Source organism: Meles meles, chromosome 14 (genome assembly GCF_922984935.1).
Source record: "Meles meles chromosome 14, mMelMel3.1 paternal haplotype, whole genome shotgun sequence".
Lineage (NCBI taxonomy): Eukaryota > Metazoa > Chordata > Mammalia > Carnivora > Mustelidae > Meles > Meles meles.
The window spans coordinates 33,509,343-33,534,640 of record NC_060079.1 but is presented as its reverse complement, the minus strand read 5'-3'; the positions used below and the strand labels follow the sequence as shown (position 1 = coordinate 33,534,640).

General features: G+C 36.8%; 1 long non-coding RNA gene across 1 annotated transcript in view; it reads right to left on the bottom strand.

Annotated features, from left to right (window-relative positions):
• Window positions 1-302: 302 nt before the first annotated feature.
• The window catches only part of LOC123925126, a 51,011-nt gene continuing 26,015 nt past the window's right edge, over window positions 303-25,298 (bottom strand). The window contains exons 2-3 of the long non-coding RNA XR_006814916.1: window positions 5,832-5,980; window positions 303-605 (exon numbers count right to left, since the gene is read on the bottom strand). This is a non-coding gene — a long non-coding RNA (uncharacterized LOC123925126). The remainder of the gene's footprint in view (window positions 606-5,831; window positions 5,981-25,298) is intronic.

Below are 25,298 nucleotides of genomic sequence, written 5' to 3'. Positions count from 1 at the left end.
TTAAAAGAATCCTTAGAGATAAAATCAAGAGAAAAATTAAGAAGTAATTTTATATTAAGTAAAATAATATTTACATTAAAAAACAGAAGGTTTGAAAGACCCCAAAGTGTACTTCACTGGATATGGCAGACAATTCCCAGCCATGAGATGTCTAAGCTACAAGGGGATGTGGCCAAAGCAAATCTGGTGTTCTGGTTTATTTCTCAGTGCCTAAAGTACCAGACAAATTATACATGCCTTGAAGACAGTCTCTTATTTTTTAACAAACAGAACTTTATTATCGATTTTTAACCTTTTCTCTCTCTTTTTACATATGACTTTGTATCCCAACCAAAAGTCTTTTGTTAAATAAACATTAAATTTTCTTGCTCCGGGAATGGTTTGAGAGAGGGTAGTCCCTCTTAGCTCAGTGTTAGGTCTCAGTCTCTGAGAAGGTCATGAACAGAGGAGATGAGCTGCACTTACTTTGCAAGAAATGCTCACAAGTATTTCTTTTAAGGAGAGTCTGGAGAAACAGCTGAGGAGATACTCAAATGGGAGGTGCTCCATCTTGGAAGGTTAACATCAAAGCAGGTGCTACACCAAACAAACCACAAATACTTAAACTGTAAAATGAAAGGAAAGAAAAAAAATACATTCTAAATCTGTATTAAAAGCAATGCCATGTAGCTGTATAAAACTCTAGTGAGGGTTGCGGAATGAATCTTTAATGGTATCATTTATGCTTGTCCCAACGCACTATGTTCACAATGAGAACTGCCTACAAATCTTGATGTACCATTTTATTGCACAGAAAACTGCCCACCATCTCACAGAACAGCAATTGTAAATTAGAAATATATTCTGTTTGGTTTGAGCCAACAACACATTTGAAAATTATTAAGTTACATAAAAGCACACAAAAGCATTTCTGAGACGGTTGTGGCTTTTCTTCTGGTGTTGGGATTCCAAGAAGAGGAGTCCAGGCTGCTTCATCAGTAGTGTGGCTCTACCTGAGTGTTGCCCCTCACCTCCTCGGAATCCAGCTGGTAATGATCCCTACATTCCCCCAGCCCCACCCTGGAGCCTAGCAGAGATTACTCAATGACCATGAATTTTCTGAATCCTGAGAAAAAGTAACTTACACCGCATGAGGTGTCTCCCATGATACTTGGTTACATTTTGAGTAAATGAGACCTTATTATAAGTATTAAATATATTTCATGGCAATTTCAAATACTGGAAACTGCTGAATCCAAGTTTTCAAGACTAAAAAAAATATATATTGTATAAAAACTCACTATATTTTAGGTGGTTTTTTTTTTTTTTTTAATCCTGTTTTATCAAAGTGTTAAAGGCCTTGGGCTTTTTAAAAAAAATTAGTAAAACAAGAGATTCCTCTTTCCCTAGCTCCATTTTGCTGGGACTGCTGTTTAGGCCCAAATTAAATACTGATAATAATTTTAAAGAATGAATTTAACTTTCATTTAGTCTTTGAATATTCTTTGGGTTAATATTGTTTCATGTCAAAATCAAATGCCAAATTTAGAAATCCAATTTCCAGATTTATGTTGATCATATGACCTAGGTTTCCAAACGACAGAGAGCACTACGTAGACAGGAATGATAATTATATTTTGCTTTTACAAAGTTAAATCTAGAGTCTATATGAAAGATATATCTAGATCTAAATAGACTGAAGCCCTCACATTCCATAGAAAATAGTTTCAAATACACAGAAAGTTCAAGAGAACAGAAAAATTCTTCGCAATGAAGAGAATGATTTAAAGGTACGACTGGACATAGAAAGATTAAATTTTAACAGATATTTACAGTGCTCTGGAAGAATTCTGTGTATACATAGCCTGTACTAACTGGAGAGCTAGTGAAGAAATGATATAGTAAACATAAGCTGACTGTTAACAAAAATATATGTATACTAATAATTTTTTATTCTATGTAGGCAAAATAGGTATCCACGCTAATTGCAAATAATACAGCCAAAATATGCCTGGTTATTAAAGTTACCATACTGAAACAAAGAATTATTCATCAAATAACATCTTAGGGGGAAATTGCTTATAATCATCGAATGGAACATATCTGAGTATTATACAATACAGCATAGGTAACATTAAAACATTCTTAAAGTCTTGAGAACTCTTAAGATTTCCACTACCAGAAATCTAGTGAAGATATTTGAACAAAATTACAGATATGTTTCAGATATCACACTAAGTAATGGCTGACAAAGCAGGTTTTATTTGTTTGTAACAGATTACAAACACTCTTGTCCTATTATACTGATTCCTCTTTTGAAGGGTAATCCGTCTTCAAAATACAGGATTTTTGACTACCAAACATTTACTCATCATTGTCTATTCTTTCAGAATTACTATGGTCACTCAGTTTCTTACGCAGAAGGACAAAGAATATTTATTTTTGAGCAATTTTATTGTAAGTTGAGAAATTATTTCAGAATGGAAAAGACAGGAAATCTCTTTTCCAGGGATTGAAAAACGGGAAGAAAAAATGGAAAACCAACTGAAAAAGGTTATAAGATGGTGTTAGCCGACAAACAAAATTCCTATTACTTTAAGTGAATGTGTTTTTAAAACACCCAAATCTTTAAAAGTTACATACTTTATTTAGAATAAAAATTCTGGAATAGACAGACTTGATTTTTTTCTACAAATAAAACCCCATTTAGCATTATTTTAAGAAAAATTATGGAATTTCTTTCTCCTGCTTCTACTTGGCAAAAATGTCTCATATATCCAAATGAATTGTTGAATTAGATAATCTACTTCCCGAAGGTTTCAATTAGCTTTAATACACAAAATAATCAAAGGATCATTGATTTTCTGATAATGTTGAAAAAGAATCATCTTTTAGAATAAAAAGTTAAAATAAATTCCTGCTTTACAATGTAGTACATGCCTTCTGTAATAGACAACCTCTAACATGACCTCATTGATTCTTCCATGCTCTGGAAGAGCACCCTTTTCCTTTGTATGTAGACTGCACCTAGTGACTCCCTTCTAATACACAGAATACAGCAAAAGTAATAGGAGACATTTCTGACATTAGATTTCAGAAGGGCTGTGACTTCTGTCTTGTCTGCTCCCCCAACCCCAGCCCCCTCTTGCTGTCTTGCTCTGAGGCAAGCCAGCTGCCATGGAATCACCTTATGGAGAGGCCCACATGGCAAGGAACTGGCCAACAGCTAGTGATGACCTGAGGCTTGTCAGTAACCATTGAGTGAACATGGCAGCGGATCTTTCCCCAAATGGGCCTTGAGATGACTACAGCCTGGTCATCACCTATCAGAGAACCTGAACCATAGACACCTACATGCCCCTAGATTCTTGACCCATAGAAACCTTGACATAATAAACCCTTGTCACAGGGGCATCTGGGTGGCTCAGTCATTAAGTGTCTGCCTAAGGCTCAGGTCATGATCCCAGTGTCCCGGAATCGAGTGCCATATCAGGCTCCCTGCTCAATGGGAAGCGTGCTTCTCCCTCTCCCACTCCTCCTGCTTGTGTTCCCTCTCTTGCTGTGTCTCTCTGTGTCAAATAAATAAATAAAATATATTTTTCTAAATTTATATAAAAAAATAAACCTTTGTTATTTTAAGCCACTAAGTTTTGGGGTCATTTGTTATGCAGCAATACGTACCTAATACATCATCTAAATCCGAACCCAATTCGGACTCATCATACCTAGGAAGTTTTGGTATCTGGAAGAAATTCTATTCCTCAGTGGAAACATTCCTACAAAATATTTGTGTACCAATGGTACCAGGATGAACTCATAATCAAAGATATTCTTAAGAAAAAAATATGCAAAGGGGTCATCTTTTTTTTTTTTACAAATTATTTTGACAATTGTTAACATAATTTTGTAATAATTTTATTTTTACCTTTTTTTAACCACTCAGACCTTTTTCATAATTAAGTGATATTTTAAGATTACATGGAGAGTTTGAAGGAGAAATGATACTGATGTCTTAAATCAACGAGAAATAAATTTCTAGAAAATATAAAGAAATTCATGTCATCCAAATCATCCACTATTGATTCCCTTGTTGGAATCTCCTCCCTCAAAAGATGTTTTCACATAGCTCCAAATCAGGCCTCTTCATCAATTTTTCCTCCTCTCTATTAGAGATTTAATAGGAAATGAAAAAGGAGAACAATCAGATCAGGGGGATAACAGGGCTGCCAGACCTAACAGTCAAAGGGCTCCATAGTCTCAGTACCACATACCACCCCTGAGCTTGCTATGTTACAGGTGCCTCCAATGATAGTTTTTACATATTCAGTTATCTTTCTTTTTTTTTTTATTTAGTTATTTATTTTTTCAGCATAACAGTATTTATTGTTTTTAGTTATCTTTCTTACACAAGTTTTTGGTTAAAATATTCCCATTGTAAATAAGCAACGGCAGATGTGTCTTAATTCATATGTCAAGTATCAATTATTCGTATCATCTGTGTTAAGAAGTCTGGAGGTCAGCAACAAAGAAAGTTGAGATCTTATTACCAACCATGGCCATTTTCCTGGGAGGGGACGATGGGCCTGAGTAACGCATTGTCATCTGTTAACTCTACTGTGTGCTGACCACCCTAAAATTTTATAATGATTCAAGTGAAGGAAATTCTCCAGTCTTGTTTGATGATGTTTGGATGCCAAGTACAGGGAATAGTTATAATTAATTTTTAATGGCTGAAGTTACTTCGACCTTTTCTTGTCCAAATGGATGCATTTTTTTTTTTACCTTCATCGAGTATATCTAATCATCTAACCCAGATACAAAAAGAAAAAAAGTGTGTTACACTAAGAAAGGACTTCATTCATGAATCACTAATGAGAGGTCTAAGTGGGAGGGAAAAGACTTGAAACTTAAAATGTAGGCAGGTAACTATCGCAGGATGAACCAAAGTCATCCTGTGTCAAGATAATAACTCTTTCCATCTTCACCTTGCTGTGCTTTTAATATAAGTTTAACATGAAAACCTCCAGACATAAAATAAAGTAAAAAGGGCAGTGGGCACTTTGAAATTTCCAATATCTAACTGAAAAATCTTTGTCCTAATTAGCCATCTGCTATTATATTGCAGAGATTCATAGGATATAATAATGACCCTTACATCTTTTTACTCCTTATACTCTAGTATCGTATTGTCCCATTAGAGGGAGAGAGGCTGTTTAAGGGCTCTTAACAGCCAGTTATGCTCCATCTGGAGAAGCAGCTATTAATTCTAATGCCTTTTGTATTAACACATCAAATCAAAGGAATCTGATAGATTGGAACTAATGGATCCTGCACCCCCTGCTTCCCTAGAATATGTCAATATACCCTGCATTTCCAAAATACTCTTCAAAAGCCTTTTTTAAAATTCATACTGAATATAGGAAGAAGTTTAAGAAAAGTTTCTCAAAGTACACAATGTTCACAAAATTCACAGAATCCCCTCATTTTAAACTTCAAGTTAATTAAATATCTGCTACCGCAGGGCCCAATTTTACTTTCTTCCAATATTGCAAATCTCATAAAACTCCATTTCACTACGATTTCCTGGATTATTCATTTATTTACTCATTTACTTTCTTTTTAGCTGAAGACTTTATGTTGACTCATAGTCTCAGTGTCTCTTCAGAGATTCAGAGTAACACGGGTATTTTATAAGGAAGTTTTGGAAGTCTTTCATAATGTTTGCAAGGCAACACTAATGAGAGACACAACACCATAATCCTCAAAAATACTATTCCAGCCCCACCTCCAATCTCAAAGTTCTGAAGCTTTAGACCCACCCATCACCACCCATGACAGGAAGTGGAACATACCATTCCATGGTGATCTTCAGTCAGCAACCTCAGAGCCCAAGCACACTTTCTTCCTTCTTAAAAGAGAGGAGGGCTTTTTTCTTCACTTTTATGCAACTGGATGGAGGTACTGATTAAGGTCAAACTCTCAAAAGTCCAAAGAAGATATTCTAAAAAAAGTAAAAATAATACTCAGAGACAAGGAAATGTGAAGATTATACATGTGCTGGATCTTTCTCGTGAGATGTATCTCTGGGTGAGACAGACATTTATATGATAAAAAGAGCACTTAAAGTTCATGCAAACCCATTAGTTATAGACTTATTCAAGATATAAAAAAATTCCTCATTTTATGAAAGACATAAAATCTTAAGTCCCTTTAGGTATTTGTTTATAGATTATTAAGAACTCATATAGTGAGAAACTCAATGTTGAAGTGTTTCAAATTACTTTTTTTTTTAAAGATTTTATTCATTTATTGAGAGGGAGAGAGAGCACTAGGGGTGGGAGGGGCAGAGGGAGAAGCAGAGTCCTTACTGAGCAGGGTGCCCAATGCAGGGCTCGAACCCAGGACCCCAGGATCATGACCAAAGCTGAAGGCAGATATTCAACCCACTGAGGCACACAGGTGCCCTCAAATTACTCTTGATTAAGTATCAGGTATTATAAGGAATGAAACTGATCAACTTTAAACACTACATCTGAAACTAATGATGTACTGTATGTTGGCTAATTGAACTTAAAATTTATAATAATACCATTTACATGTCCATTTTCAGTTTTTAACTTACTAGGCAATTACAAACCTACTTGATCAAAATGTTGAATACTCCCTTGCTTACCTTCCATCGCCATTGTCCTTCATCACCATGACAATCATCTCCTCTTGGATGTATGTATGTATGGATGGATGGATAGACGGATGGACAGCTGGATGGATAGGCAAGTAGGTAGATGACAGATAGACAGATAGACATACAGACAGATAGATATACAGACAGGCAGGCAGATCTTTCTCCATAAATCTTTTCTTCATTTCTATACCACCAACCTAGTCCAAGCTCCATCACCTCCCACTGACCTCCTTCAGGACAGACCTTCTACTTCCTCCACAACACCCTTTCCACCCTCATCTCATACCATGCCCACACTTTTCTGGCTCTCCATGCTCCATCCATACCTTCCTCCCTGCATTTCCACCAATTCCTCATGGTTACTCCCAATACTAAGCCTTTAAAATCCTCTTCCCATTCACTATCTTTCATGCTTTTTTCCAGTTCCTTTTCTCATTTAGTACCAATTCATTCTTTAACTCACCAATCCCCAGAAATGTTTGATTGTACCCACATCAGTAAAATTTTTGCAGTTGCAGTCTAATAAAAAACTATGCACTCATACACAAAAATACACTCAATAACACACACATATTATATATAATTATAAGCATGCTATGTATGTGACAAAAATACATGAAAATAGAAAATTTAAAGGATGGTCTAAGGATGAAATTAAATAATTATATTTTGTAGTACTTACTAAAGACTAAGAAACTTTCTTCTCCACTAAAAAAATCGCTTTAATAATATTTTTATGAGAAATGCAATTAAATATGCAATGATTGAAAGTTTGCTGCTTCCAAATTCTGCATGTGTGTATATATATATATCTGTATATATACACACATATATATGGTTATTTTACATATATAATATATATACAAACAGTTATTATAGCTGAAAAAAGATACCTCACAAATGCATATAGACAGTAGAATTCAATAATTGTCCCTGGAGTCAGAGGGACCAGATTAACCTGGCTTAACCACGCTATAATGGTATGATCTTCAGGAGGGTTACAAACTTCTCTGTACCACAGTTTCCTTACCTGAGAAAAGACAGTAATTATATCATCCCGCAAGAGTTTTAGTTTTTTGTTTTTTGGTTTTTTTTTTAAGATTTTATTTATTTACTTGACAGAAAGAGATCACAAGCAGGCAGAGAGGTAGGCAGGCCCCCTGCTGAGCAGAGAGCCCGATGCGGGACTCGATCCCAGGACCCTGAGATCATGACTTGAGCCGAAGGCAGCGGCTTAACCCACTGAGCCACCCAGGTGCCCCATCCTGCAAGAGTTTTGATGACTAAATGAGTGAACATGTAAGTCACTACAGAATAGAACTTGGCTCAGAGGAAGTTTTTTATTAACACCAGCTAACACTGCTGTGTTTACAAACTCAGAGAGAGGCCATAGCACTTTGCATCCTTATGGTTTCACTCAATTATCACAGAACACAAATATTTTAAATGTGATGCCAGCTCTGTGCCCTTGCCCTATAATCATTCTTATAAATTTCAGCCAAGCTGCCACTAATATAAACATTTATACCTCCATAATTTGTTGGTAAAATGTTTTCATTAAAGTATAAGTCCAGTACCTCTTTTTCTTTAGCCAAGTGGCTCACAAAAATAATTACTTTTATATTTCATTATTAAAACAAAATCTTGCAAATACCATAAGCTTGGGTACGTTAGAAACATCTGTTCCTTCAACCAACTGCACAGCAAACCTCCCACACTGTGAATTTGTTCTAATACTTGTTTCTTCAAATATTAAACAGTATTTTCTTTGTGCCAGTATTTACTGCCAAAGGAATGTATTTTAGCTTGTACCTCACTGTTCTCTACTGTTCTCAGCCGTTTTTATTATCCATGAAAACCAAGTGGCATTTTGAATTCTGTTAATAAACAGGAAATCTCAGAGGTTTTTAAACAAGCGTCTTTATGCTTAGTGAAGACACAGAGTACTGCATTATGTATCACAAAACGTTAAGCGTAATTGAAAACATTATAGAACTCTGTCCTCCTGCTTTGGTTTCTTAGGCTTCCTAGTATCACCAGCTCATTTCCCTAGGCATTCTGTGCACTAAGTGGATCATAATTGCTTTACTTCAGTACGAGTCGTAGGGAGAGCTCACACAAGGAATGGGAGAGTCAGCTCTGCCATTTTCTTGTGTACACTCCTTGCACTACCATTAGTGCGTTCCTCACTTGTGATCTCCATATGGTCACTATTTTTTCAAGCAATCTGTTCATTTTGTGAGGATTAATGTGGTTTACAATGTATTCTGACACCCTATGACCTGTGCAAAAGTAGACTGTGATATATCTCAATGTACCCTGAACCAGCAGAAGAGTGAGCACATCATGGGCAGCCTCTTGGTAGAGAATTTACCACCCCCCCAACATGGCTCAGGGCTGACACAGAGATCAAGTTACAGTGCCCACATGTGTGCACATATTATTAAACAATGGTCAAAGTTGTTTCCGTTCTAATTTGCGGACAAATACACGTACGTAACTTCTATTACTGTCTTGGTGCTCCACCAATGGAATGCTTTGTATGTCGGTCTCCAGGGTAAGACATCTCTTTGTTTTTTTTTGGTGGGGTGGGGGTGGCTGGGTTTTGTTTTGTTTTGTTGTTGTTTTTCCTCTGCTGCCATTCTGATTTTTATTTGATTTATTTGAGTAGAGTTGATACTCATCACCTCTACTTCAGAGGCCCCTTCATGATCTCTTTTCTCAATAATCACTTCTTCGGAAGTGCATACCAGGGCCACGAGTGACTAAGGAGAAGTGATGTCTCTATCTATTGACTCTCTATAGCAATGCATCTTTTCAAGGAGTCATCACGTTGCTTGTATACTCTTAACAGAAACAAAGCCAACAGGAAGATTAGGTAGACTGGTCTAGTAGTCTACCTTACTCCACATGGTAGAGAGGGGGAAAAAAAATGAACTGGTTTTAATATGTCATTCTGACCACTCAGGAGTACAAATACTCCCTGTTTTTGATCCAGTGGCAGCATACATTCTTTATTTGTATTTCATTTTTTAATTGGCTTTGATGTTTTCCAAATTATATCCCTTGGCTTCATTTTGAGTCTCCTATTCTAAAATGCACAAGTTTCCCTCCAACTGAATTGGAAGATGTCCAGAAAACTGGGTTTGAAAAGAGATGGCCGCAGAATATAAAACCTGGAAATAAAATTTAAAAACAATTCAGTAAAGAAAACAAATTACAGAAATAGTTTCCATTTGTGAATCCCTCAAAGAGAAGTAACATATATATAAATGTAAGTTTGGCTAAGTAGTGATTAAGGTTGATAGACATGAGACTATCTACAAATGTTGTAAGGCATGTGCATTAAAGAATGAGAATATTTTCCAAGTAGAATTCAAAACATGAAGTTAAGTACTAAAATGCATGCTTGTGGAAATACTTTTGAGAGTAGAGACTTTTAGAATAAGAAATAAAGTTTCCTCAAGGGGAAGGATAAAAAAATAATAATCACCTGTGGCTCCTAATTACATGGGAAAAAACATTCTGGAGGGTGTGTGGTAAAGAAAACTTCTGAAACCTCAAGACAAGCTATTGGATTGGCTGAATTACTTGATTTTTCCACATCTGATTTTTTCCAATTCAATCAATTTCCTACCAGCTTTTCTACTTTGCCATCTGTTTCTACAGCAAAACTCAACGCATGTCTGTGGAGGATGAGGTTTGTTTCTTTTCTATCTAAGTTTTAGTGACTCATGTCTAGGCTAAATTCCAGGTTGAATGGATCATCAAAATCCAGCATCGCACCCACATGTTTTCTAAAATTCGGGCAGAGCATGTTGACTTTCTTAATACATTATGTTTGAGCCACAGAAATAGATTTACTATGCTAAAAAGCATCCAAATAGCACACGCAGTAGTGCTTCTTAAGTAAGACAGTTAACAAGTATTCCAATACTGTTCATCTCTTCCAAGGACCAAATTCTTCGCTGTTCTTAATGCATTTGTAAACTCTGTTTATTCTAAATCTGATTGTTCTCATGCAAATGAATCTGACATACACCGTGTAGGATAATCTGGCACATGTTGACATGTGCGGATAAACAACCTGCACACATTTACCATTCTGATTACGTTATGGATGATGCTGAGTTCAAATCTGTATAAGAATTCTTTATGATATCACAATAAATTTCCCTACAACATCAATCCTTTCATTCTTCCTGTGGATAAAGAATGCATCTGTCCTTTAGCTTTGGAAGAAAATAAATAAAAACACTGTTTATAAATAAAGACCAAAAGCCTACGTCAATATAATAATCCCTAACAACCGGGGCAAAAATAATATGAGGCTCAACTGAGAAAGAGCATGAGAAATGGTTGGTATACACAAGTTACTCAACAAATCTTAGTTGTTATTGTCATGAGATTTAAAACAACTGTATAAAACTCTCATTTTTGGTTTTTAAAGGAATACATGAGGCAATGAAATGCTGTTCTTTTGCACACTAAAATCATGACTCATTCAGGAAAAAAGAAAATCCATTTCAAGGCTAACAGTAACCAAATTGCATATTCTGATATATAATATAAAGACTTAGACAGAAGTGTGCAGAAGAAGTGACAGGTTTGCCCTGAGGTGCAGAAAAAGATCCTTTGGGTGTCAATTCACTGTTTACTGAATTCCCACTCAAGTGCTGAGCAAGTTATTTACTTGGTGTCCTGAGTTGAGATCTGAGAATCCACAGGTACAAAAGAAGTTTTGCTACAAGAGAAAAACACTCCTACAAGCCATCCCACAAAAATATGAGCTTAGCTGATTACTATTAAAATCTGCATACCTTCAGGTACTGAATTTGTTTCACTTTGAATTATGGGCATATGATTAAACAGTTGTTGATTTCCAGAAATGCAATCTGAAATTTTTAATGTAAATTGGTGCTCTTTAATAGATTATAAACTTCTTAAGGGCAGGGATTATTTCCTTGACCTTCTTTGTTAAATACAAATGGTTTATGAACTTATAGATTTTGTTCTTCATAACTGTAATGATAATGTTCAAAATAAGACATGTGGGGGAAAACATGATTGGATATCATTTTACAGCCTTAATTTCTTTAAAGATTTTATTGATTTATTTGACAGAGAGACAGGGAGAGAGCACAAGCAGGGAAAATGGCAGGCAAAGGGAGATAGAGAACCATGCTTCCCTGCTGAGCAGGGAGTCCAAAGAAGGGCTCCATCCCTATTTCTAGGATAACGACCTGAACTGAAGGCAGATGCTCAACTGAGTCACCCAGGCACCCCTATTTTTTATTTTTATCCATTCTTATCAAGATGTAATACTTCATTAGGTTTCAATTTTTCATTCCCCTAATAACTAGCAATGTAGACAGTATTTCCATATTTTCTTTTTGCTATCTGTAATCCCTTCTTCCTGAAGTGGCCATTAAAATCCTTTGCCCATTTTTATTGGACTCTTTTCTTAGTATTGGGTTTTGAGGGTTATCTATATTTTTAGATACAAGTCATTTATTAGATAAACAAATGATTTTCAAATACTTTGCCAAGGCCTACTGTCGTCTTTCAGTTCTTTAAGCACTGTCTTTTAAAAAGAAGAACATTAATTTTGATGAGATCTGATTTATCAATTTATTCCTTACTCTATCATGTTTTGAGGGGTTGTATCTAAGAAAATTTACTTAGGGGACACCTGGGTGATTCAGTCAGTTGGCACCCAACTCTGGATTTCTACTCAGGTCATGATCTTAGGGTTGTGAGATTAAGCCCCACATCAAGCTCTGTGTTGATCATGGAGACTGCTTAGGATTCTCTCACTCCCTCTCCTGCCCCTGACTCGCATTCTGTCTCCTTCTCTTTCTAAAAACAAATAAAATTAACTTAAAAAGAATAGATACCTTACTTAACCCAAGGTTACAAAATTTTCTCCTGTTTCTCCTAAAAATATTATCATTTGGGAAATTACACTTAGGCCTGCAACCATTTTTGATTTATTTTTACATACAGTGTAAGTTATGTGGAGAGGTTAATTTGTCGCATATAAATGTTCAATTTTTCTAGCTCCATTTGTTGAAAAAAAATTTCTCTCTATTGAATTGCCTTTTAACTATTGTCAGAAATCAATGACCATATATATGTGGCTGTGTTTTGGGACTCTCCATTTTGTTGTGTCAATCTATTTGTCTCTGTTGACATGAATACCAGACTTATTGAATACGATAGCCTTACAGTAGGTCATAAAATCATGTACCATTTATTAATCCCACTGTTTTGTTCCTTCTCAATATTATTTTGGTTATTCTATGCATTCAAATATGAATTTTAGAAATAGTTTGTCAAATTCTAACCAAAAACTCAGCTGAGATTTTGGTAGGATTGTGTTGAATCTATAAATCAACTGGAGAATACTGATATCTTAACAGCATAGAAGATTTTGACCAACAAATACAATAATCTCTCCATATATTCAATTATTCTTTAATTTTTCTCAACAGTATTTTCTAGGTTCCAGGGTACAGATCACTCACATATTCAAATTTTTCCCATTTTTTTTTCTACTTCATAAATGGGACTCTTAAAAAATTCAGGTCATTTCTTGCTTATATATAGATACATACTTATTTTGACATACACTTCATGTATACTGAGAACTTGCAAAACTCATTCAATAGTCCTAACAGCATTTTTATAGATTCTGTTGGATTTTCTATATAGATAATAGGTCACAGAGAAATAAAGAGTAGTTTACTTCTTTTTACTTCTTCCTTTCCATTCCAGATGCCTTTTATTTCCTTTTCTAGAACTTTAAGTACAATAATAGTAAAAGTGATGAGTGAACAACCATGTTTTTTCTAATTTTAAGGGGAAATTATTCACTCTTTCAATAGTAAGTATTATTTTAGTTGTCTATTTTTATAGCTATCCTTTATCAGATTTCTCTACTCTTAATTTACTCCACATTATATCACAAATGGGTGTTGAATTTTGATTAATGGTATTTCTGCAACTACTGAGATAATCATGGTTTCTTCTCTTTTCCTGTTAACATGATGAATTGTTTTCTTGTTAAAAAGTTAATCGAACCTCAAATCCAAAGAGAGTCCAGAAATAGATATACACGTATATAGAACAATTGATTGCACCAAGACAATTCATTTAGTAAAGCATGATCTTTTAAATAAATAAGGATGGAACAAATGTATATCTATATTCCACATGGAAAAAATCCTTGACCCTTACCTCATGCCATACATAAAAATCAACCCAAAATAGTAATAGGCCTAAATGTAAATGGTAAAGCCATTCATCTTTTTGAAGAATACATAGGAAAAAAGTTTTCATGACCTTGACATTTCTTAGATACACAACAAAGAGTGTGAACCACTTAAAAATATATTTGAGACTTTATAATTTAAAATGTAGCTCTTTCAAAGACATTGTTAAGGTAATTCATAGGTGGACCATAGATTGGAAAAATAAATTATACATATTTAAAAAGGCTTGTATTCAGGATAAATTAAAACTTTACAACACAATCATGTGAGAAAAATTACTAATTAAAAATATGGGGAAAATCTGAACAGATTTCAGGAAAAAAAAATATGCAAGTAGACTACATTAAACTACATTAAAAGACATCCAACATCACTAGTCATCAAGGAAATGGAAATTAAAGCCACACTGAGATTTCACAAGATCCAAATTGATCTATAGTTTTAATGTCCATAATTAAAACAGCAGGGGTTTTTTCAGTAGAAAGTGATGCACTAATTCTAAAATTTATATGTAAATACAAATGATCTAGATAATCAACATCTTTTGAAAAGACAAAGTGAGAAGATTTATAACACCTGATTAAGACCTACTGTGAAGCTACAATAACCAAATCCGTAAGACTGGAATAATAATAAACAGAGATTAGTAGAAAATAGAATCCAAAAGCAGACTCACATATCTCTGATCAATTAATTTTTTTAAAAGATTTTTTATTTATTTGTCAGAGAAAGAGAGCACAAGCAGGCAGAGTAGGAGGCAGAGGAAGAGGGAAAAGCAGGCTCCCTGCTGAGCAAGGAGCCAGATGCAGACCTGATCCCAGGACTCTGGGATCATGACCCAAACCAAAGGCAGCCGCTTAAACAACTGAGCCATCCAGGCGTCCCAAGATCAATAAATTTTCAACAAAAGTACAAAGGCAATTCAATGGATAAAAAATATTCTTTTGGGGGGCACTCGGGTGGTTCAGTTGGTTAAGCCTCTGCCTTCGGGTCAGGTCGTGATCCCAGGGTCCTGGGATAGAGCTACATTGGGCTCTCTGTTCAGCAGGGGGCCTGCTTCTCCCCCCCCCCCCCCCGCCTGCCTCTCTGTTTACTTATGATCTTTGTCTGTCAAATAAATAAATAAAATCTCTAAAAAAATTTTTTTTAAAAATTGTGCTAGAAAAAATGGATATCCATGTGGGGAAAGAAATGAACCTTGATTAAAGTGTATAGCTTTTATCATTTCCAAAACTTAATTCAAAATGATTCAAACAAATAAATAAACAAAAAGTAGAGCATACCTATAAATGCAGAGAACAAACTGATGGTTGCCAGAGGGGTGGGGAGTGAAGGGATGAGCAAAATGTGTCAAGGGGGAGTGGGAGGTACAGGCTTCCAGTTATGGAATGAAAAAAGTCATGAGAATAAAAGGCACGGCATAGGGCACAATGATACTGTAATAGCATTATAGGATGACAGATGGGAGCTACAGTTGTGGTGAGCATAACTGATAAAGAAATTGAATCATACCACATTGTATACCTGAAACTAATATAATACTGTGTGTCAACTATTCTCAAAATTTTAAGAATCACAAAACCATTCTAAAAATAAAGCCTAAAATTATCAAAGTTTTATAGAAAAACGTGAGAGAAAATCTTCATAACCTTAGGTTTAGCAAAGATTATTTAGGTAAGACACCAAAAGCATAAGCCATTAAAATAATAAGTGATAGGTTGAATTTCATAAAAATTTTTAAAAATTAAGGTCATTAAATGAAAAGATAAATGGAGAACAAAAAAGGCATTTCTTTTGTTTTCTGCTTTTACACATTTTATTTCTTGTCTAGAATTCTATTTAAATTCAATTAGCCAACATAGAGTGTATCATTAGTTTTTTGATGTAGTGTTCAATGATTCATTAGTTGCTTATAACACCCAGTGCTCATCACATCACATGTCCTCCCTGCTGCCCATCACCCAAAAGATTTGTACTGAAAAATATATATGTATATGAAAAGAGGTGGCATGCATTATAGTGTGTGTATGTGTGCACATTTGTCTGTGTATGCGGACAAACTATAACAAAACACAGGGATAACAACTATCTAACTTTGCTTGTTCTAAGCTGTTGCCTGATCCCTATTTACTCAAAGTTACTCCTTGAACCAAACCATTGATACCACCTTGAAGCTTATTAGAAACAGTGTGTTACACCCCAGCCTATAGCAACCAAATTAAGATCTGTATTTTTAATGATTGAACTGCACATTAATATTTGAGAAATCCTGGAATCCTTTTCCAAGCTGGAGTCTTCCTATGCTGCTCAAATCATGTCCTGGGATCGTTCATCTGTTTCACAAGGTGTCAAGATCCCTGAAATCTTTACTCCCCAACTAAAGAATCTTATCCATGAATATTTTTAATTCTAAGAAAAGTTATTGTACTTCACTGAATCCTTGCCTAGTTGTGGGTATTATCAGGAATCTGTAGCTCTCTTTCTTACTTTTAAACCATGACAATAGTGGAAATCTATCCAAATCGGACTTATCCTTTAGATGCCATTATAACCTTATGATTGTCCTTTCCCCTAATCAGAAAGGACTCACTTTGTTACCTGCCTGCCTGCCTGCCCTCACTTAAGCTGTTTGTCCTTCGAAGCTATAGTTTTCACATGTATAATCTGCAATGAATAATTACTGGTCACACCTTAAATACTTCCTTTAGTAGCCCTCAAGTTTTACAAACAAGATTTTACCCATTTACTTGACAGACAGAGATCACATGTAGACAGAGAGAGGAGGAAGCTGGCTCCCTGCTGAGCAGAGAGCCAGATGCAGGGCTGATCCCAGGACTCTTCAACTCACTGAGCCACCCAGGCACCCCTACAAACTAATTTTTGCAACTAATCTCATTCTGTTCTGGTCCCTGAAAACACAATCTGATAATCACTTAGAGGTATCATAAACATGATTTGATACAAAATTTTTGCAATGTGACTCATCCCATGTATATAGTACTTTGGTTTTCATTTAGCTACATTTTAAAAAAAGAAAACATACATCCTAAATGAAAAGATATAAAGATGTTTTGTCAAATGCTATCTGCATGTTATGTAACTGGAAGATAAAGATTAAAGGAATTGTTCTTTTTTCCATTCCTTTAAAACCATGAGAGGTTAAAGGTAGAAAGAGTTGAGAAAAGAACAAAATCAGAAATAATATACATTTAACTCTGGTTAAAATTAAACTTAAAAGTAGATGAGTATCATCTTAGTTGGTTAAACTTAGTTTAGTCGGTTAAACGCCCCAATCTTGATTTTGGCCCAGGTCATGATCTCAGGGTCCCGGAATTGAGCCCCACGTGGGGCTCTGTGCTCAGTGGGGAGTCTCCTTATGATTCTCTCTTTCCTTCCCCCTCTGCCCCTCCTCCTGCTCTCTCTCTTTCTCTCTTTCAAAAAGAAGAAAAAAAAGTGGATGAGACTATTGATACCTGTTCTCCTCCACACACATGAAAACATAATACAGTATATAATATCTACATGAAAGCAAAGCTGTACTGTAAAAGTTCACTTGGGATTGATAAACCAATAACTAATTAAAGATCATTTACCCATACCTAGGTATAAAATTACATGAGATTTACATTGGAATTGCCAACATGTCACAGGTAGATAGGTTTTTTTTTTCATTCCAGATCATCTAAGGTCCTTATTCTGTATATTTTCTCTACACCTTACTAATTTTGAAAGTGAAAATATTAACCATGCATATTTTTCAAAATGATCCCCAACTTGCAACACTGACATTACAACTATTCATTTTAATATTTCTCAAATTAGATGCTAGCTATATAGAATTTTATGTGCTTTTGCAGGGGTTATCAAGTCCCACAGAAAAACTGGTTACTTAAATTTAACTCATCACCCCAAGATTTTTTTTTCCTATTTCAGGTCAACATTTGACATGGCTCAAATATAATGAGCTCGTATGGCGAAGCCTGCATTTCAATGACTATATTTCTCATTTAAAACAAGAGCTTTTCTGCCAAAGCCTGTATTTAAGATGAACAGATTTCTCATTTGAAGCAACAGTAGGATATAAAGTTTGCTGAAATAATAAAACCAAGTTTCTAAGTGAAAAACAAATAATTAAGAAGTAGTGAGAAATGCTTCACAAATAGAAATGTAATAAAGACACATCATTGGCTCACTTCTGGTTTCTTAGAAATATCATCTCCTGACCTTTTCTCTACTTGATTTTCTGAAGTTCTTTCTAACTACATTTTGCATTGATACAATTCAGTTCCCTTTTAACCCATTGGTGCCATTCCTGCTTTTGTACCTACTCTTAGCCTTCCTCGTCGTCTACAGATTTCTGTAACAGCTATGAATAAGCAGGGCTTGGAAAACAAGAGAAAAGAGATTAATTGGTTAGGCAACAAGGTTTTGCTTTCACTTCTCTGTTACTCATAAAGGATTTAGCTGATTTTATCATTTTCCCCTACACTATAAACCATAAAAACAAAGCCTTAAATCTACAAACTTAGCCAGAGAAACGACGACTTGGCCAGTCTTGGCAATGCAAGGTTAACTGGCATCTCAGAGCTTCAGTTTTCATGAGAAAGACCTTGGCACCGAATCTTTCAGGACAAAAGAAAAAAAAGTTTCCTCAGGATGTGAACTAAAAGAGAGAGCATACCAAGCTCCTGGACTGGATAGAGAAAAGTTCCAATCTTCTTTCTAGTGTTAGTTCACAGCCAGATCACTCCCTAGGCTTTCATATGCTGGGAGAGAATTTTAAAGAGTCCCTTGCATTTCTGCACATTTTGCAAGTAGATGCATTGAGAAGTTCTGTACTGGGCAATCTTTTCAAGGACCTTTTTATAGAGAATAGGCAGAGGAAACTGGGAACTGACTTTCGGTAGAAGAGAAGGTCGATTTGTTTGCTCGCCAGTGTAATAAAGACAGTATCTCCTTCTGGGACAAGGGCTAAATGGATTTGCTTATGGCTCATTATAAAAGACTGGATTCTCCTAAATTTGGGGTTCCTCATGGAGACACAAACATACTATCTCAATGGTATTCATCTATATCATCCTGCGTTCCCCTATGGAAATTGAGAGCACGAGGAACTGGCAGAAACATGAGGATTATGCAGCTTGTTGCATCGTGACTAATCAAGTCCTGTCTCTGGCTCAGGAGTCTCATGTTCTCTGCCAACATCTCAGAATCTGTGGTAAACTAACTTGTTAACTTGTAAGCAGGGTAGAATCTCAGACCCTTCCCATTTCCATATTCCAAGTCATTCCTGAACATTCAATGCAGCTACCTTCCTCAAACTCTCTGGTATTTCAAATTGTGTCAGGTGCTGACACAAATGTTTGGGCCAAAACGTGCATTTATTCTTTAGTCGTTCATATTAATCCACATAAAGGGCACCAATGAAACACTTTTTTTTTTAAGATTTTATTTATTTATTTGACAGAGAGAAATCACAACAAGGCAGAGAGGCAGGCAGAGAGAGAGAGAGAGAGAAGCAGGCTCCCTGCTGAGCAGAGAGCCCGATGTGGGACTCGATCCCAGGACCCTGAGATCATGACTTGAGCCGAAGGCAGCGGCTTAACCCACTGAGCCACCCAGGCGCCCCCCAACGAAACACTTTTAAGGACAAGAAAACGTTGAGACAGTTGCAGTATCTTATGGCAGATGTGTTTTATATAGTAGACTCTTCTGGTTTCTGTGGAAAGACTGGCCCACCAGCACAGGAGTCTTGAACTGGTATAGAAAAGTAATCAGAGAGTCCCACCAGGAAACGTACCTGAGTGGGATTTATCACAGTTGTTAATGAACTCTTCCCATTTACAAATAGGCCAGAAGGAAGGCAAAGAGGTAACAGGCCACCAGGCTGATCCTCAGCTGGTACGCAGACGTACGCATGTCCCAGTCGCATATGACTGTATCAGTTACATTCCAAGTACCAATGGGTTATGGCAGACATCTCCTCTGACCAGTCATACATCCACATTTGCTTTTGTCTCTACCACCATGGTACATTTTTTTCTCGACCTAGGTAGAATAGTCAGGATAGGGCATATGTAATGTTGAGACTGCTTAGAATATTTTATCCAAACAAACTCTCTCACAGTGTACAGAGAACAGGGATGTATTTAAAAAGTGGCCAAAGACCCTGCCTAGAAAGGGTAACCAAGGATAAGCAGAAGGGTTTCTGTTAAAGACGTTATTACTTATCACAAGCTTGCAGTTGTCTATAGCAGACTCAAAATAATTAAAAGCAGCAAAGTTATACTAGTATCAGAAGGAATGGGTAGATGTATGGGAAAACGTAAGAATAAGACACTAGGGGACTGCAAGAAAATATTTATTTTCCTTCTCTGTTCCAAACTAATCAATTATTTCTAGTATTCATTGACTCAAAGAACAAAATGATCGTAAGCATGGAAATAACAACTAAAAGGTACAAGCTATGAGACAGACAAAGACAAATGACATTCACATTCTTTGAGAAATTTCGGTGTTTCACAAAGACCAAACTCAAAGAGCTAACAAGGGACAAGACACAGAAGTTTTAACTCTCTTTTCTGATTCAAAAGCCACTTCAGTCTGACCAGTTTTAGTCCAAATATCCACAGAATTGTGAGGATTTCAAGAGTGACAGGCTAAATGCTCAGCACAAAGTCAGACACAAAACAAATCACTACATGTTATTATTGTCGGTAATTTAAATAAATTAGAAAAATGTCAGCAGGATTCAAGAGTCAGATTTTGTTTTATCACAGGAATTCTAGGCTCATTAATTCAATGAACAGTTTTCAAATGCTTACTCCCATTCAGACATGGAACCATTGTGTTCTGGTTGAACAAAACCAAGTCTCTACTGTCAGGGAGCTTACAATTTAGTTGGAGATAGGCAACTGCCCTGGCCATTTTGAAACCATATTTTAAGGGAAGTTTTGATGAGGTCAGTACAGTGTTGCAGAAGGACGTAAAAGACACACTTTCCTAATACAGGGGATTTTAGGATCAAGACATTTTCCCCAGCAGTTTTATTTTGGTTAGGCACACTTACTGAGAAGAGTTGGTTCCTACATGGTCCAGCTTGTCCCACAGAAGTACCTGCCTTCCTCAAATACTTCCTCAGATACGTTACTTCTATAGACTTAATACCTGGGAGCAATATCCAGAGAAATCAGCAACATCAGTGTGTATCTGAAGTCCTATTATCTGACACCACAGAAGTCAGAGGGAACTTCTGTAGCTGGCGTAGTATTTCTTTATGCTACTCTCCAGCAATGAACCAACTGTTCTATTTTCCTCCTTGAGTCTGTCAAAGGCCAGGAATGAAAGGCCAAGCTATACTATTATTTCTAAATTATTATCTGTATATTCAAAATGAACTACAAAAGAATAATTTTAAGGAATGTATTCCCTTTACAAACTGAAGTAAAGCAACTTTTGACTTCAAAAACTTCCTCTTTTAGCACTAAGAACACATGTTTTAAGTAAGATAGTTTAAGCTACTTACTATGCTCTGAAGGCACATTTCAAATTCCCTTGAGCTTTTCTGCATGTAATACCTGCATATAGTTTGGAGCCAGCCCACATAGAACAAACTCCCCAGAGACCCATGAATTTGAAGAGAATGCTAATTATCATGGGGAAGAAAAGACTCTAAAGCTACCTCTCGTCCTCTCTGATTCTGTACAATCTTCCCTATAAGAGAGATTTGAAAATGAGCGCTTCTCTGTACTTTGTCCACTTCCTGAACTGGAGTAACTGCCAGAGTTTGCTGAGGATTGAAATAGCAAGAAATGGAGAAAGGATAAGCAGACTGTTACACTTTTTATTACTATAAAAGCCACTGTGGGAAGCCCCATCCCTCATCCCGGCAGTGTACAACTACAAGTTCAGGAAATAAAAGCACACAGGGAGACTAAAGCTGAGCCTCGCCTCTGTGGACACCCAATGCCAGCCCCACCCTTCCACAAACAAGTCAATCCCCAAGTTTGCACATACATCACCGTCCTGGGGCTACAGCCAATGTTGACTTTGCTTCTGCGGATACCCGAAACTTCTACCGACAAAGAGACAGCCAAAGAAAGTGGGTCTACAGATATTCAAATTGTTATCAGGAAGTGACCTGACCATTTTAGAAATAATCTTCTTACAACTCTAGAAGAGCAATGAATGAAGGTTTATAGGAGAAGAAAAGCTAGACACCCAGATAATGCTCTCTGTATTTCTTATATCTGACTTTCCCCTTCTTAAAAAAAAAGAAAGAAAATTGAGATTTGTTATATCTACTTATAGGCAGTAAAAATTATAAACGTCTGCTCATTTGGCCTAGTATCTCAGAGTAAAGCATTTGCTCTTGCGAACACGAGGAGAGGTTGAGGGGAAGTCTCTGCTTTGGACAGGGGAGATGAATTGTGCCCAAATCAGTGCATACAAGTCACTTCCAATGATTTACGTTCCTGAATGTCTGGCTCTTCAAAACAGGTGAGTAGATTTACCTTCGAGGTTTATACCACAGAATTCCTGAAGGGAAATGGGACATTGGAAATGAAACCTGATTAATTCTGATGTGAGAGGCATTCTATGCAATGGAAATTAAATTTGGAGCCTTGGGGATTGCTAGTTTCTTTAGCTCTTGAATAAAATTGGAAGTTGCAGAAGCTTTTGTGAAGTACAGTCTTTAACTTCGCAGGAAAAAGGTTAAACACTTTGTTTCTTCTTTTTTTTTTCTTAAACAGTTATTCCTTTAATAATCTTAGACTTTTCACAGGAATTTTCTTGAAAAGCTTTCATTTCCTTGATAGGTATGGAAATGTGCTCTTTAAAAAAGTAAAATGCTCTCTGTGTACTTGTCTAGAGAAGAAAAACATACCCTTTCAGGGGAGAACAGGATGGGCTCTCTGCATAAAGAAAAGAAACTAGCATTCATGAGAAGATATGCCCTAGATACTCATATTAACACTGTGTCCTAGATACTCATGCTGAATGTCCTAGATACTCATATTAACATTATGTCCTAGGCACATATATCAACCTTGATAACCTCAAGAATTTAGTATAGATAAGGTATATATTGATGCAGAATATACCAGCATGCTAATTTCAAAGGATCATGCTTTAGAATTCATCCGGTTGTCATTATTATTTTCATGATCGCTATCATTAGTTGTAGTAGGAGTGGTAGTCATGGTGGCAGTATTTGGCTATCTATGGTGTTTCAACCCTGTAGGATAGGCACGTTATATAAATCACTTCTAATCTTAACAGTGGCCCTGATATATTATTATTATCATGTTATAGATGGGGATACAGAGTCTAAGCAAGGGTCTGAGATCTTCTTGAAAAGCTCAACTTGAGGAATCATGCTTTACAAAGAGACAAAGTCATGAGGGAGGGCAGTTGGCCAGAATGGGAATAAGACTATCTCTCCCAAAATGGTACAGCAGTTTTAGGCCTATAAATGTTAAGTCTGTAAACTTAAGTATGCAGGCAGTGGAATTGTATTTTTCCAAAACTAAGCCAAATTTCTACTAAAAATATAGAGGAATACTCTCTTCCACTGGTGCCAGATGGTTAATCTCTGTCTATGAAGGAGAGCTTCAGCTACAATTTGGGGAAGAGGCTTCTGCGGTAAGAAAGCCTAAGAGGGTGGGGAAGTGCCCATGCCCTGGAAGTTCACCCGTTTGTGTTGGTATTCATTAAGACATGCCTATTCCTTCCAGTCTTTGACTACAGGGCCACATGAGCATAGCTTTAACAAACTGGGCTGGGCAGCCAGGTCTGCTGGCTTCCTGGGCCATGTCCATTCTGCTGCTGAGTGAACGTGAATCATCCCTTTTTTGTCCTTCACATGATGCATATATTTAAGGTCAGCGTCCAGAGATTCCCCACAGGACATTGCTTCCAAGTTCCACAGTGGAAATGATCCCAGATTCTCAAGTTCTCAGGGCAACGTGGTTAAGGAAAACCAGCAGCATCATGGGTAAGCTGCTGGCCTGGCCTCATCCTCCGTGAACCTGATACAGGTGCAAAACACCATCTGATAATAGAAACAGTCCTCCTCCCCGAGACCCCACAAATAAAGTTAAAAAAAAAAATCTCGGTTCTGGCTAGAACTGGTACAGAATTGAATGAGAATAAGAACGCAGGTATAATGCTTCATACTGACTTGCTCTAGGAAATGAGGAAAGGACATAAAGAGCCTTTGAGGAATACTTTGTAGAATATTCTAGCAAGTGCCAGCTTTGAGGTGAGTGTCAAGACCAATTCCTGCACCTCCAACTATCTAGCTGGTCTGCCTATGAAAAGTTTCTCAATTTACCTCTTGATGGTGCAGTGTCCTCATTACAAAGCAGCATGAGGACAGCTTCATTACAAGGGTTTTGTGAAGATTTAGTATGAACCAAACCTAAAGCTGTTACAGAGCTCTCATAGGTCAGGCACTGTTGGCAGGGCTTTGTGCCTAGTAACTCAAGTAATCCTCACCCAACTACAGGAATAGATGTTATTATTATCCCCACTTTATAGTAACCACAGGCCAGAGATATCAAGGAATTTATCTCACGTCACGTGACGATGAAGAAGCAGAGTCTAGATTTTTCTCTCAGGGAGCTCTGTACTAGAGCCCGTCTTGCTAGCCTCTCTACCATGCTGCCCTTCCACTGTGACCAGAAGTGTGTTGCCGTGTAACGAATCATCCAAATCAGGATCCTTCAGAGTAAAACTGGCACTAAAATAATGACAGTAGGACAAGTTGTGTAAACAGAGATTTTCCTGGGGATACTAGAACATGGGAGCATGTTAATCATGTGGCCCTCAGCACTTCACATAAAGGGCCTTACTCTCCAAAACAGAGAACAGAGTACTTAAATATGACCTAGAGCAGGAGTCACGTTTCCATATATTCCACTGAAGCCAAAACATGGCAAAGTTTTCATCCACAGAGTGGCAAAAACAAAATTAAGCAATATCTTTGCGGGAACTATGTCTCACCACAGTATCAAATTTCTCTTCTATTCCAACTGGCAGTCACCTCCCCCGATTCCATTCTCTCTTGCTGTCAGTATAGGCAGAGGCTGTCTCAGCATCTTTGCAAATCACACCACTAATCTCCCTATGGAGAAATCAATCCAGGTCCTCACTTGAAACTGAAAGCAATTGGTTAGGCTCCTCTGCCAAAGGCTTTCCCATTGAAGGCTCTCCTTCATTTCTCCCTGAAGCATGACTCATCTTCCACCTGGGAAGCTCCCTCTCTCAGCAATCAGAAGTCTATGGCAGGTGGGACAAGGAAAGCTGCCTAGGGAGAGGCTGAGTGGTTCTTCTTGGTCCTCACTGCTGAACTGCTA